The sequence below is a fragment of the Sturnus vulgaris genome, unplaced genomic scaffold, assembly GCF_052056855.1.
Source record: "Sturnus vulgaris isolate bStuVul1 unplaced genomic scaffold, bStuVul1.hap1 Scaffold_192, whole genome shotgun sequence".
Classification (NCBI taxonomy): domain Eukaryota; kingdom Metazoa; phylum Chordata; class Aves; order Passeriformes; family Sturnidae; genus Sturnus; species Sturnus vulgaris.
In genome coordinates this window covers 137969-149702 of record NW_028276155.1, presented here as the reverse complement: position 1 = coordinate 149702, position 11734 = coordinate 137969, and the positions used below count along the sequence as shown (strand labels likewise).

The 11734-nt window shown below is 53.4% G+C and overlaps 1 long non-coding RNA gene across 1 annotated transcript; it reads left to right on the top strand.

The window, feature by feature from the left end:
• Positions 1-8562: 8562 nt before the first annotated feature.
• On the top strand, positions 8563-11405 carry LOC148218233 (uncharacterized). Its single transcript, XR_015800508.1, has 5 exons — positions 8563-9113; positions 9340-9504; positions 9845-10004; positions 10185-10297; positions 10723-11405. It is a non-coding gene; the product is annotated as an uncharacterized LOC148218233 (long non-coding RNA).
• The last annotated feature ends 329 nt before the right edge of the window (positions 11406-11734 follow it).

The following is an 11734-nucleotide window of genomic DNA, read 5'->3' as shown; positions in this document are numbered from 1 at the left end:
TCTTTATTTTTACCCCAGTGTTGGATGTTTCAAAGGGATGAAGAGAAATGAAAAGCAAATCAAGGCCAAAAGAAAAGAATTTCTGTGTCTGTGCAAGCTGAAGATCCACGTGCTTGTGCTGCTCGAAACCTCAAACCAAAACACAAACTAACAGAGTGTCAGTTTATGCGGTGCTTTATTCGGGGCCCGGGGACCTGTGGACTCGCGTCCAAAGTCAGAATCCCACCGGTTCCCTTTTTAGAGGGTTTTTTATACCCTTTTTACAAATGGTTTATGTGCAGAAGTACACATTCTTCTGTAGATACATTCACCTTGAAGATAGCATTTTGGCGTCATAAATCTTACATGGTTGCTTATCTTAGGACTATAGTGTTCTCCCCCTCAATCTCTCTCTTACGCCACTGCCCACCACCAGTACTTTATTTATGTTTATACTTTAACCTTATCACTAACGGTTCTGCATGCTCTCAGCACAGCACATTCCTAAGTTAGTTTCCCAGGGCCTACTCTGGGAACTGCAGTCTTCAAGCCTTAGCATTACTACTACTATTATGGTTTATACACTTTATATTCTAATATTCAGGATTTCTAGTCCATACGGTAACAGAAGGGGAATGTGGGCAGATCAGACAGGACATGTGGAAAACCTTTGTTCCCATGGGCTCAGACAGGTTCTGAGATGCTGCCCCAGCCCTGGCCTTTGCGATTTTCCAATCCACACCAAATCAAGCCTTGAACCCCTTGGTCTGACCCAGTTTCTGACAGGTTTGGCTGCAGACTTGCTGAGGTCCCTTCCAGCCTCAGCTCCCTGATGATCCCAGGACGATGTTGCTCCCGATTTTGGAATGGGCTGGAGCAGATATTTATGGGACAGGAGCCCTCTGGGGCTGTAGGGGACCTGCAGCTTGTGAGGTGCACGAGCACATCTCATTAGCTGGGGCATTTGAGTACTTTACAAAATGTCAAAAATTTCCCACCAGGTGAGAACAGAAATTTCCTGGGTGTGCACTGATGGCAGGACAAGAAATACTGATCTTCCCCTGTACCTGTGTTACCACTACACTCTCTATTATTTCATGTCCCTCTTCATTTGGGTGTTTTCACCTCTCCAGTTTAAATGGCCATGTCTAAGGACATCTCTTCCCTAGACCAGCTCCTATGGCCTTGCCATTGCTCCCAGATTTCCTCCTCCTGTTGTTCTCTGGTCATTCCACATTAGTCACCATAATAATTGTGTCTTCATCTATCACTTAATCACCCTTTCTAATTTCTGTGTCTAAAACTGTTCCTGTATGGAAATACCTTCTTCATGGTGGATACATCAGATACTGCTTTGATATTGCACAGAGCTGAGGAAAGAATTTTGAAGTTTATTGAATTTTATCATGGGTACTTTGTTTTATGTTGGCCACGAAGTGAAACCTTCGGTACCTCTGAGTCTCACCAGTTGCTGACCCCCAAAGGACACAAACCTGATGAGTTGTGGTTCCCACTGCAGTGCTGGCACTTGCACCTCCTTCCATCCCCACAGCAGAGCTGCCTTGTCCCACAAAGTCCCTGGCAATGCAGGGATGAAGGAAACAGGACAGGCTGTGGGGATCAGGGGCAGGGCACAGGCAGGGATTTGGGGTGGTTGTGAGCCCAGGGCAGGAGCCAGCCCTTGGCCTTGGTGAACCTCATCCAATTGTCCTGGGCCCATGGCTCCAGCCTGTCCAGATCCCTCTGCAGAGCTTCCTGCCCTGCAGCACAGCCACACTCCCACCCAGCTTGGCCTCACCTGGACACTGACTCGGGGTGCCCTCCATGCCCTCGTCCAGATCAGCAAGAAAGAGATTTCACTGCCCTGGCCCCAGTCCTGAGCCCTGGGGACACCCCTGGATGTGGCTCCATTGCCCAGCACTCCTTGGGCTGGATTTCTGTTTTTTTATGGAGCTGTGCCTGCCTTTGGTTTGTTTGCTGACAAGAAATGAACATCCCTCTGTGTCTGGGGCAGCTCCTTCTCCAAGGAAAGCAGGTGGGAGTTGGTGCCAAGGAGCTGAAAGCTGCAGGCATAGCCTGGAGGGGAGGGAGCTCAGATTTGCACAAGGCTGCTCTGAGTGCCAGGGGTTGGATGGGGGAAATGGTGGGGTGGGGGTAGGGACAGAGTGTGATTGATTGTCAGCCATAAAGGGTCTTGATTTTCATATCTGTTCAGACTGCATTAGGAGGTTAGGGGGATCAATATCAACTGGAGATTACTGATAACAGTGTATAAACAGGAAAATAATAAATGGGCAAAAAAGTGCTTTTCTCTTTTTATTTTAATTGAAATATGTTACAAATGGAGTGAAAGCTTACACAAGTCCTGCTTTATGCTCAGGTTTTTTGCAGTAGCTTTTTTTCAGGTGACCTGAATTCCAAATTGCTCTTGTTCTCAAGTTCTTAAGAATGGCAAATTAGGTCTATTATAAAATGAATTATTTACTGAATGGACTCAAGATTAACAGACTTTAAACGGACTACTTACTGCACAGGATAAACAAAGGAAGTAGAGGTAGATACAAACACAGTGCACAATAAAGTTCCCTATATTACAGCTAGTGAAGAAATAGCAGAGATCAGGAGTCAATGGAACTTATCACCAAACTGATGAGGGAGTACACATGGAGCCCTTTCACTCAGCTTCCAGAAAAGGAACCACAAAGATGCATCCAGACTTGGGGGAGGAACCCTACCCGTTTGCAGGGACTATGCAGAAGATTTCTGCTTGGTGAAAATGTTGTGTAGCTTTTATAGTTTGTAAAGTGAAGTGTGTGTCACTCAGAAATTCAAGGCTCATCTCCCTTCAGGCTGCTCTCAAGGCCAGATGTTCATGGCCAGCTGGGAATTCCACCCCCCTGGCACCAGAGAGAACTCAGGACAGGACAGATGTCCAGCCTGGGTTATCTCAGCAATTCCTGAGAGGGGGAAGATGCCCTGAGTGATGGCCCAGCTGATGGACAGAACAGATGAGCTCTGCTGGGCCATAGGGGAAGTCCTGCTGCAGGAACCTCATGGAACCAAGGCTCTGCTGTGAAATTGTGATGGCTCCTGGGATGGAAATGGCCTTGCTAAGAAAGCCAAAAGCCAAGGGAATGGATTAGTAATTATTAGAAAAAATTACCCTTCTTCCAGGTGTAATATCTGATGTAATTCGTGTAAAGTTGTAAATTAATAAACAGTGTTTGTATGAATAAAATAAACTCAGAAACCAAAAAGAAAACCACAAACGGAAAAAAAACCAACACAGATTGCTTCACCACAACATTGTAACAGCCAACAAAAGCAGGACAGCCCAAATTAACAAGTGAATGGACGTGGCCACAAGGAGATGGCTCTCTTCAAAGACAGTCCAGAGAACACCCAGACACTGAGCGCCAAGCACCAGGATTAATCGGGAAAAATACATCTCAATACCAGCTTCCCTAAACCAAGGCCTGCCTTCATCAGAATTCATGGTCTCCCAGAATATGGTTTTGTCCAGCCCAGCTCAGAGAAAGGAAACTACATGAATAAAATACATGAATATGCGAAGCAACGAAAGGAGACAAAGACGTCTGCTCCAGGCTATGAAAAACTGTATATAAACTGGGCTGAAAAGTGGTTTTGTGAACATTGGGGAATCCGGAGCAGTAGAGTTTGGATCACAGTGTGTTTACCCGGGCTTGGCGTTGCTCTTTGTGATTTTGGCTGTCGTGGACTGTATCCCGGCCATGAAATAAATTATCACTTATTTCTGATTATATTCAATTCAGCTAAATCATTTTATTATCTATAACATAGGCAAGGTTAACCAAGTCATTCCCTACATTTCCCCTGTTCAGATTCTTTTAGTTGGCTACTTTGAGGGGTCCAGGTTTTTCTGATGCTTATCATGAGCGGATTGTACTCTTGATTTATGCACCAATGCACCAGATGTGGAATCGTCTACCCCGAACTCAGAAACAAACTCCCTCTGTCAGACCATTTTCACATTCCAGATAATTTTCAAGACGTCCACTGAGAGGTTGGAATGATTATCACACAACTCTCCACTTCTGGCTGCAGGCCCTGGAGATTCTTTCTCTGAATTCAGCCAGGCTTGTATTCCCTAGCAAGTCCTGGTACCACCTCCTGTTTTCTTAGATCAGAACAGTAACAGTGAAAACCTTACCCACGGCACAACTCCCCAGCCCACCAGCAAAAGAAAGGACAAGTTTTCAAGTTCTCAAAACCTTTGTCCTGCTTTGCTGCAGGACAGTGCAGCACGCACAGTGTGGAAAGCTAAGAGACTCTGCAGTTGGTGGCACGTCTTGTGACAGGAGATCGTCCTCCAGGAAAAGTTTGTGAAAAGAGCAAACACCAATGTAGAGAAAATGCTTGGAAAAGCAGAGCAGCTTTCCAGAAGTGAAATGACAATGGAAGGAAACAACCCAAGATGTTCACATATACTATTAATTCCTTTCCTTATACGCTCCCCTTTTCTGTGTTGCACTGGTTCTACATCAACTGATGTTACCTTGAAGACCTAGGACTTAGCAAGTTTGATGCACTCTGCAGTATCATTAGCTACACACAGTTTGCCTTCTCCCTGTTTTGCTTTGAAAGCAATGCTGGAGACATCAGAAACCTGCAAATGCAAGATTTTAAAGCACAGCACTTAGGTTGGCTATGGGTTCTAGAGACAGGACACGTGCTCTCACAGTATTTCACCCTCAGCAGTGACAATACACAGCAGCAACAAAGGTGATTCCTAGGACATCGTGCAGGGGTCAAGACTCCGTCTCTTGGCTTAACATGGCAAAGGTCACATGTTTTGACAGACTGAGGATCCAAACTAGTTTGCTTTTCTAGCTGTGTCGATGAACAGCAGGGCAAATAAAGCAGCCAGCAGTTTCTTTGCAGAGAGGGCCTTTGCTCCAGGCTGAAAGGGCTGGATTGGCAGGGAGGAGTCAGGCAGCTGAGCTGCTGTATTGGACTGGCATCCAAACTCGGCAAAAATAGCAGTTTCATTCTTTTATTTTAATTCTCCTGTCGGCAGTCTGCGATTTTCACCCGGAACTGAACAAGAAAACAGGAACAGCCCTGGGGATGAGGGCACCGCGCCGGGCGTGGCCCCTCTGCTGCCGCTGCCCACCCGGAGCGGCCGGAGAGCAGCGCTGCCCTGCAGGGGCTGCATTTCTCACTCCTCATGTGCTGCTCTGCCCTCCCACGGGGCTGGCTCTGCCTGGCCCTGGCAGGCTCCTCCTTCGGCACTTTGCTCTGCTCCAGAGGAAAGTGCGGACAGCGCTTTGCTTGCTTGTGAGGAACAGACTGCAGCGCGGGGCGAGCGGGCGGGATAGGGCCCGGGGCATGCGAGCACAGGGAACAAGTTGCAAGCCTGCCGGAAATAAAAGTTCTGTTGTGAATGATATTCTATTTTTCCAATTTATCAAGCAACGAGATTAAATGTAGCAGCAAATTTTTAATAATAACAATTAAAAATGGATACAATTAAAGTATTAGAGAGGACTACAAAAATATCAAAGTATTAGAAATTAATACAATCAAAGTATTAAAATGAATATTGAATACATATATTTCAGGAAAAGTAAAATTTGAGAGTAAGCAATTTAGTATAATTGAGGTTTGTATAAAGCATAAGCATAACTGACCGGGGAGGGGACCTTCCCCCTACCAGCGGTACGAGGAGGGGCTCGCCCTTCCTCACATACCAAAGCATCAAGGCTGACAATCCCACTTATATACTGTATGCTATAGAAGTTTCTAGAAAACTCCTCCTAGTTTCTATTCCTAAAATCTATGTCACTGTGTTGTATGGTGCATGCTCTACTAATGGGTTAGGGGGTCTCTCATCCTTTTGAGGATCTTATTTCCAATGAAGGCTCATCGTCTTCCTCAGTGTCTGCTGTGTAACCTGCGGGGAGCGCATGGCCACTATGTGACTGAGCAGATGTTTTCCATAGCAAGACTTTGAGTCCCATGCCTGGAATCATCCCATTTTGTCCCATTTCAAGGTCGAAACTTTGTATTTCTAGATGCTGCTTGTCAGACCTACGTCCTTCTACTCCCTTCCAACATCTTTCTTCGACTCCCAGCATCTGGAAGATGTCCTTTGCCCTGTCTCACCCATCTCCCCCCTCACTGTAGCAATTGTCTTCTAGTGATCTAAATACAATTTTGCTAATATAGTTACAATTTAATTAGCACGAATCACATTTATCACAGTTCCAATCTAATGAAGAAGCAGCTAAACAAGACGGTGGTTTTGAGTGGGTGCAGGAGGAAGAGATGCTCTGTGACTTCAGTTTGGCCCCGGTGCGGAGCGGCCCGTGCTGCCCCGGGGCGCACGGGGCGGAACGGGCACACGGGGAACGGACACACAGGGAACGGACTCGCGGACAAACGCTCGCGGCGCTTCGGCAGCAGCAGCAGCAGAGAAGAAGCGATCCCGCAGACCCTCGACGTCCCTTCTCTTGTTCCTCGTCTCACTCTCCCGCTGTCCCACACTCTGTCGCGGTGTCCCGCAGCCTCTCCCAGTACCCCTCTCCCGGTCTCCCCCTCCCCTCTCGGTGTCCCTGTCCCGGCCCCTCCTCTCCCCGCGGCAGGCCGGGCCATGTCCCCACCCCACTCCCGGCCCCGGGCGGGGCTGCCCCGTCCCCGCCCCCGGCCGTCCCGCCGCGGCCTCGCCTCCGCCCGGCTCTGGCGCTATTGGCGCTGGCGCTGCTGGGCGGGCATCAGTGCCTGGGCCGGGGGCGGCATCGCCGCTCTTTGGCTCCGCCTGTCCCGAGCGCGGTGCCGGCCCCGACGCGGAGTCCAGTCGCGGCTTCGGCGCCGGTGCCGGCTCCTCCCGGGGCCCGCGGAGGACACACGCGGCGCGGCCGCTCCCGCCGCCTCCGCTGCGGGTTCCCCGGCCCGAGCTCCGCCGCTCGGCAGCGCGGCCGCCGGCCCTGAGCCGCCGGGGCCCGGGGCGGGTGGGGATGCCCGGCCCGGGACGGTCGGGGGGCGCTCGGGGGCCGTGTCTGGCCCCGGGCCGAGCGCTGACGGCCGCGTGTCGCCCGCAGGGAAGGCGCAGGAGGCCTTGCAGGAGCGGTACCGGCTGGGTTCGCTGCTGGGCAGCGGCGGCTTCGGCAGCGTCTACTCGGGGACGCGCCTCGCGGACGGCGCCCCGGTGAGTGGCGGGGCCGGCGGCGGGCAGAGGACGAGGAGGAGGAGGGCGGGGGAGGAGGAAGAGAGGCAGAGGAGGAAGAGGAGGAGGCCGGGGCGCGGCGGAGCGGGCGGTAAGCTCAGCCCGCTGCTGCCCCTTGCTCGCAGGTGGCAATCAAATGCGTGCCACGGGATCGCATCCGGCACTGGGGCGAGCTGGTGAGTGAGCGGGGCCAGCGGCCGAAGCCGGGGCGTGCCGCCGGCGAGGAGCTGGGGCCCGGCAGGGTGGGAGCCGCCGGGAGCCCTGCAGGGAGAGCGAGCGGGGGATACAGAGCGTCCCGGGCTGGCTGAGGGGTCCCAGAGCCCTGGCACGGCCTCAGCCCCACTGACGGCATCGTGGTCCTCGCGCAGCCCCACGGCGCCCGTGCGCCCCTGGAGATCGTGCTGCTGGACAAGGTGTCCTCTGGGTGTGCTGCTGTCATTCAGCTCCTGGAGTGGGTTGAGCTGCCCAACAGCTTCTTGTTGGTGCTGGAGCGTCCGGAGCGGTGCCAGGACCTGTCGGGTTTGCTGGCGGAGCGGAGGTTCCTGCCGGAGGAGGAGGCGCAGGGGCTGTTCCGCCAGGTGCTGGAGGCCGTGTGGCACTGCAGCAGCTGCGGGGTCCTGCACAGGGACATCAAGCCCGAGAACATCGTGCTCGACCTGGCCACCGGACAGCTGAAACTGATCGACTTTGGCTGTGGCGCCTTCCTCCAGGACACAGCCTACACCAAGTTTGCAGGTGAGCCCTCCCAGGGGATGCTCCTGGGCATCTTATGGCCCAGCCGGGCTGCAGCACCGAGGCTTCTGCCTGTTGGAGCGGGGATGGGATTAATGCTTGAGCCAAGTTGATTTGGGTGCGGGTGTGAGGTGGGCCAGCTCCCAGCCCTGCTGACAGCCTTCATCACCCACTCTGCCCTGGACTGGGCTGGAGCTGGGGCAGCCAGGCCAATAAAAACCAATGGGGGTAGCAGAGAGGGGGAAGGTCTGACCCCGTGCCCTGGCTGGTTTGGTGTGCAGGCGAGGAAGGGCTCGAACTGCACCTCTCCCCTTGTTTGCCTTGGCTTACTAACATTTTCTGAGGGCCGTGCAGGCGGGGAGGAGAGTGGGTTTTCTCCACCCCTGGGTGGGTTTTTCTTTTGTGTGCCATGGTTGGGCCTTCTCAAGGCTTCTGCTGCCCTCTTCCAGCACCAGTGGCTTCTTTTCCAGCCCCGAGTCTGTACACAAGTCCCAAGTGCTGGTGAGAGGGCAGCGAGTCACCCCGTGTGCCACTGGGGCAGCTCCTGCATGCCCAGGGATGCTGGGGCGAGGCTCTGGGAGCCGCAGCATCCTCCTTCTGAACTCCATCTGTATTCCATAGGAACCTTGTCCTACAGCCCACCAGAGTGGATCCAGCACCAGCACTACCACGGCGAGGCAGCAACGATCTGGTCCCTGGGCCTCCTGCTGTACCACCTGGTCGTGGGGAAGCACCCGTTCAGGAGGGGCCAGGAGATCATCTGGGGACGGATCTTGTTCCCACAAAGGCTCTCTCAAGGTGGATCCTCATCTCTGGGCAGGGGGGAATAGCAGTGCTGGGAGACAGCAGCGGGGTCGTGAGCATCCTGCTCTGGCAGCTGCTGAGGAGGTGGCACAAGTCCTGCTCTCCTGCTCTCCTCTAAACAGTAAATCCATGGGGAAGTTTAGGCACAACCCTGGGTACACCCAGCATGGCCTGGGCACGGGAAAGGGGGGAGGCAACTTCTGCAACGTACTGGTGATTTCTGGTTTCTCTCTTCAGAGTGCCAAGATGTTATTAAGAGGTGTTTGTCCATGCAACCGTTGGACAGGCCATCCTTAGAAGACCTTTTCCACGATCCTTGGATTCAGGGTGTTCATCTGCCCTAGAAGATGGGAGAGATCCATGGGCACAGCTGGATCCAGGAGCCTGGCAGGTAACAGCTGCACACATCTCTTGGCAATCAGTGGCAAAGCAAACCAGAGTGCCTGTAGCTCTGAGCAGGGATCATCAGAAGGGAGCATGCAGCTCTTGGGCTGGAGCTGAGCTGGAGACCTGGTGTGGCAAGCACTGGTGGCCACCATCCACCCTGGGTTTCCTTGTCTGGTTCGCTCATGGCTGGGGCCCTGGGCAGAACACTGACAGCCTGGTCTGGCCCCCAGGGAAGGAGAAGGAGCCCCTGGAGAAGCTGTTCCAGGTGGGGCAGCTGCTGGGGACACTAAGGACAACCTCAATGATGACAATCTCTTCCTCAGCCTGGCCAGCTGAAGATGATGGACTGGATTCTGGCACCTTCTTCACAGACACACTCCACACCCAATTTGTGGGTGAGTCCACAGCCAGGGGGATGCTGCCAGATCTGGGCACAGCATAGCCTGGCTGGGCACCAAAGATTTCCCCAATTGCTGGGGCAGATGCAATGAATTCTTCAGTTGGCTGCCAAGCTGCTTTTTGGCTCTGGGCAGCTGCTGAGGGGCTGGATGTGCCATGGCTGGCTGCAGGCTGGGCACAGTCCTGCCCTCCTGCTCTGCTCCCAGAGGCAGCAGTGATTGGGAGGTTTGTGCCCAGCTCTGGGCACGGCCAGCACGGCCTGGGCACGGCGGGAGCTGGGACAAGGGGGACAGGAGCCTTCAGCTGACGCGCGGTTTCTGGTTTCTCTCCTTGCAGCCGGGCTCTGCAGATGCTGAGGCTGCTCTGGGCTCTGCCAGGGCTCTGCTGGGCTCAGCCCTGGGCATGGCTGGGCCAGCTCTGCCCTCACATGGCTCTGACAGCTTTGCATCAGACGAGCCCGTTCCGAGCACAGCGCCTGAGCTTTGTGCTTCTGCAGGTGAGTGAGACTCTCCTGCAGGCCAAGACATTGCAGTTAGGGACACACGTCCAGTTGGCAAGAACCCAAACTCTCCACAGTCCCAGCTGAACGCCTGGATCTCCACAGGATGTTTAGTCTGTCCCACTTGTCATTCCTTTTTGGTTAGAATTGTGCAATTGCACTTTCTTCCTCCTCTAGAAGTGCCACGAGTGGGCAAAACCTGGTGAGGGGGCCGTGTTCCTAAGGCAGTGCAGTCTGGAGCTGATGGATGGAGAATTGCCCTTCTGCACTTCCAAACCAAGCAAAAAGCCGTAAGTGGGACTTTGTGTCTTTAAGAAGCCTCTGACAGTTTCAAAGGGAACGTGCAGCTCATTCACAGGCTGAGAAGGAAGGGCATCTTCTAAAAGATTTGGGCGGTGACAGAGTTGAGATTGCCAGTCCTGCCAGGATCTGGCAAGGCACAAAGCAATTTCTTCTTGCTTCACACCAATTTCACCACAATTTAAAAGAACAGTATTGGAAACAAATCCCAAAATCTTTTTTAAAAAGGTTACAGAGGCCAGTAAGATGCATCAATGCCATTGACTCTCATTTGCAAAGTGAATAACTGAGTTTTCTGTTGCAAAAGATCAGTTACCTCTTAAAGTTACAGAAGATTTTTCACTGCCCACTTGGGTTTTGCTTTTATCTTTCACATTTTATAGAGGTTTTTTTCTTTTCTTTTTCCTTAAAACAGAAAATATGCCATAAAAGAGCAGCGTCCTCTGCTCCTGGTTCCCGTGTTGAGCATCTCCTTCCCGCTGGCTGAGCTGCTCAGGCAGAGCCCGGCAGCTCCTGGCCCTGCAGGGCTGAGGCTTTTCCCCATTGCTGGGCACAGACTGATGGAGCAGCACTGCAGAGCACGGGGACACACAGAGGGGCCAGGAGCAGCTGCCTTTGTCCACCTGGCGCTCCAAGGCCCAAACTCTGAGCAGACAGGGCTGGAAGGGACTGACAGGCTCCCTGTTTGCTGTGCTGCCCCACTTGTGTCCGGCCCAGCTCTGTGTGGGGCAGAGGGAGAACAAGGGGCAGCTTCCCCTCTGACCCCAGGGCTTTGGACACTGTCAGCACCAGCTGCTCCAGCCACCGTCTCTGCTGGCACTGACAGCAACTCCCAAATTGTGGCTGATCCCAAGGGAGCAGCAGCAGGGCCTGGATCTGATCCCTGACTCTGGGGCAGGGCTGGACAAATGACCCCCACAGCAGCAGCAGCAGCAGCAGCACATGGACCTGACTTTCAGCACAGCCCATGCCACTCTTCCCTCCCGTGTGCAGTGGTGTCACAGCAGCCTGGGCCACCTGGGAGCCCCCAGGGCCAGCAGGGACTGGAGATGGCAGCCCTGGGCTCCTGGAGGTTGTGCAGGGAACAGAGGTGAGGACTCCCTGTCCGTGTGGAGCTTCCAGATGGAAAAGGCTGCTGTGAGCAGGCAGCTCCAAGGGCACAGAAAGGAGGGGCTGGAGCCCTTGATCTGTGCCAGTCCCACAGTCCTGGGCAGCAGCCACCGAGCACAGGGGGAACAGAGGGCACAGCAAGAGGGACAAAACCAGTCAAGGTCAGAGAGTGGGAAGAGCCAGAGCTGGGAGCAGGAACAGCTGCTCCATTGCACCCTTGGAGAAAGCTCTTGGCTGGTTCAAAGTGCTGAAAGGTGTGAAGGGCAGAGAGGAGAGCACACCAAACAATGCTCCTGTTTCCACAGCCTCCCCTCTCA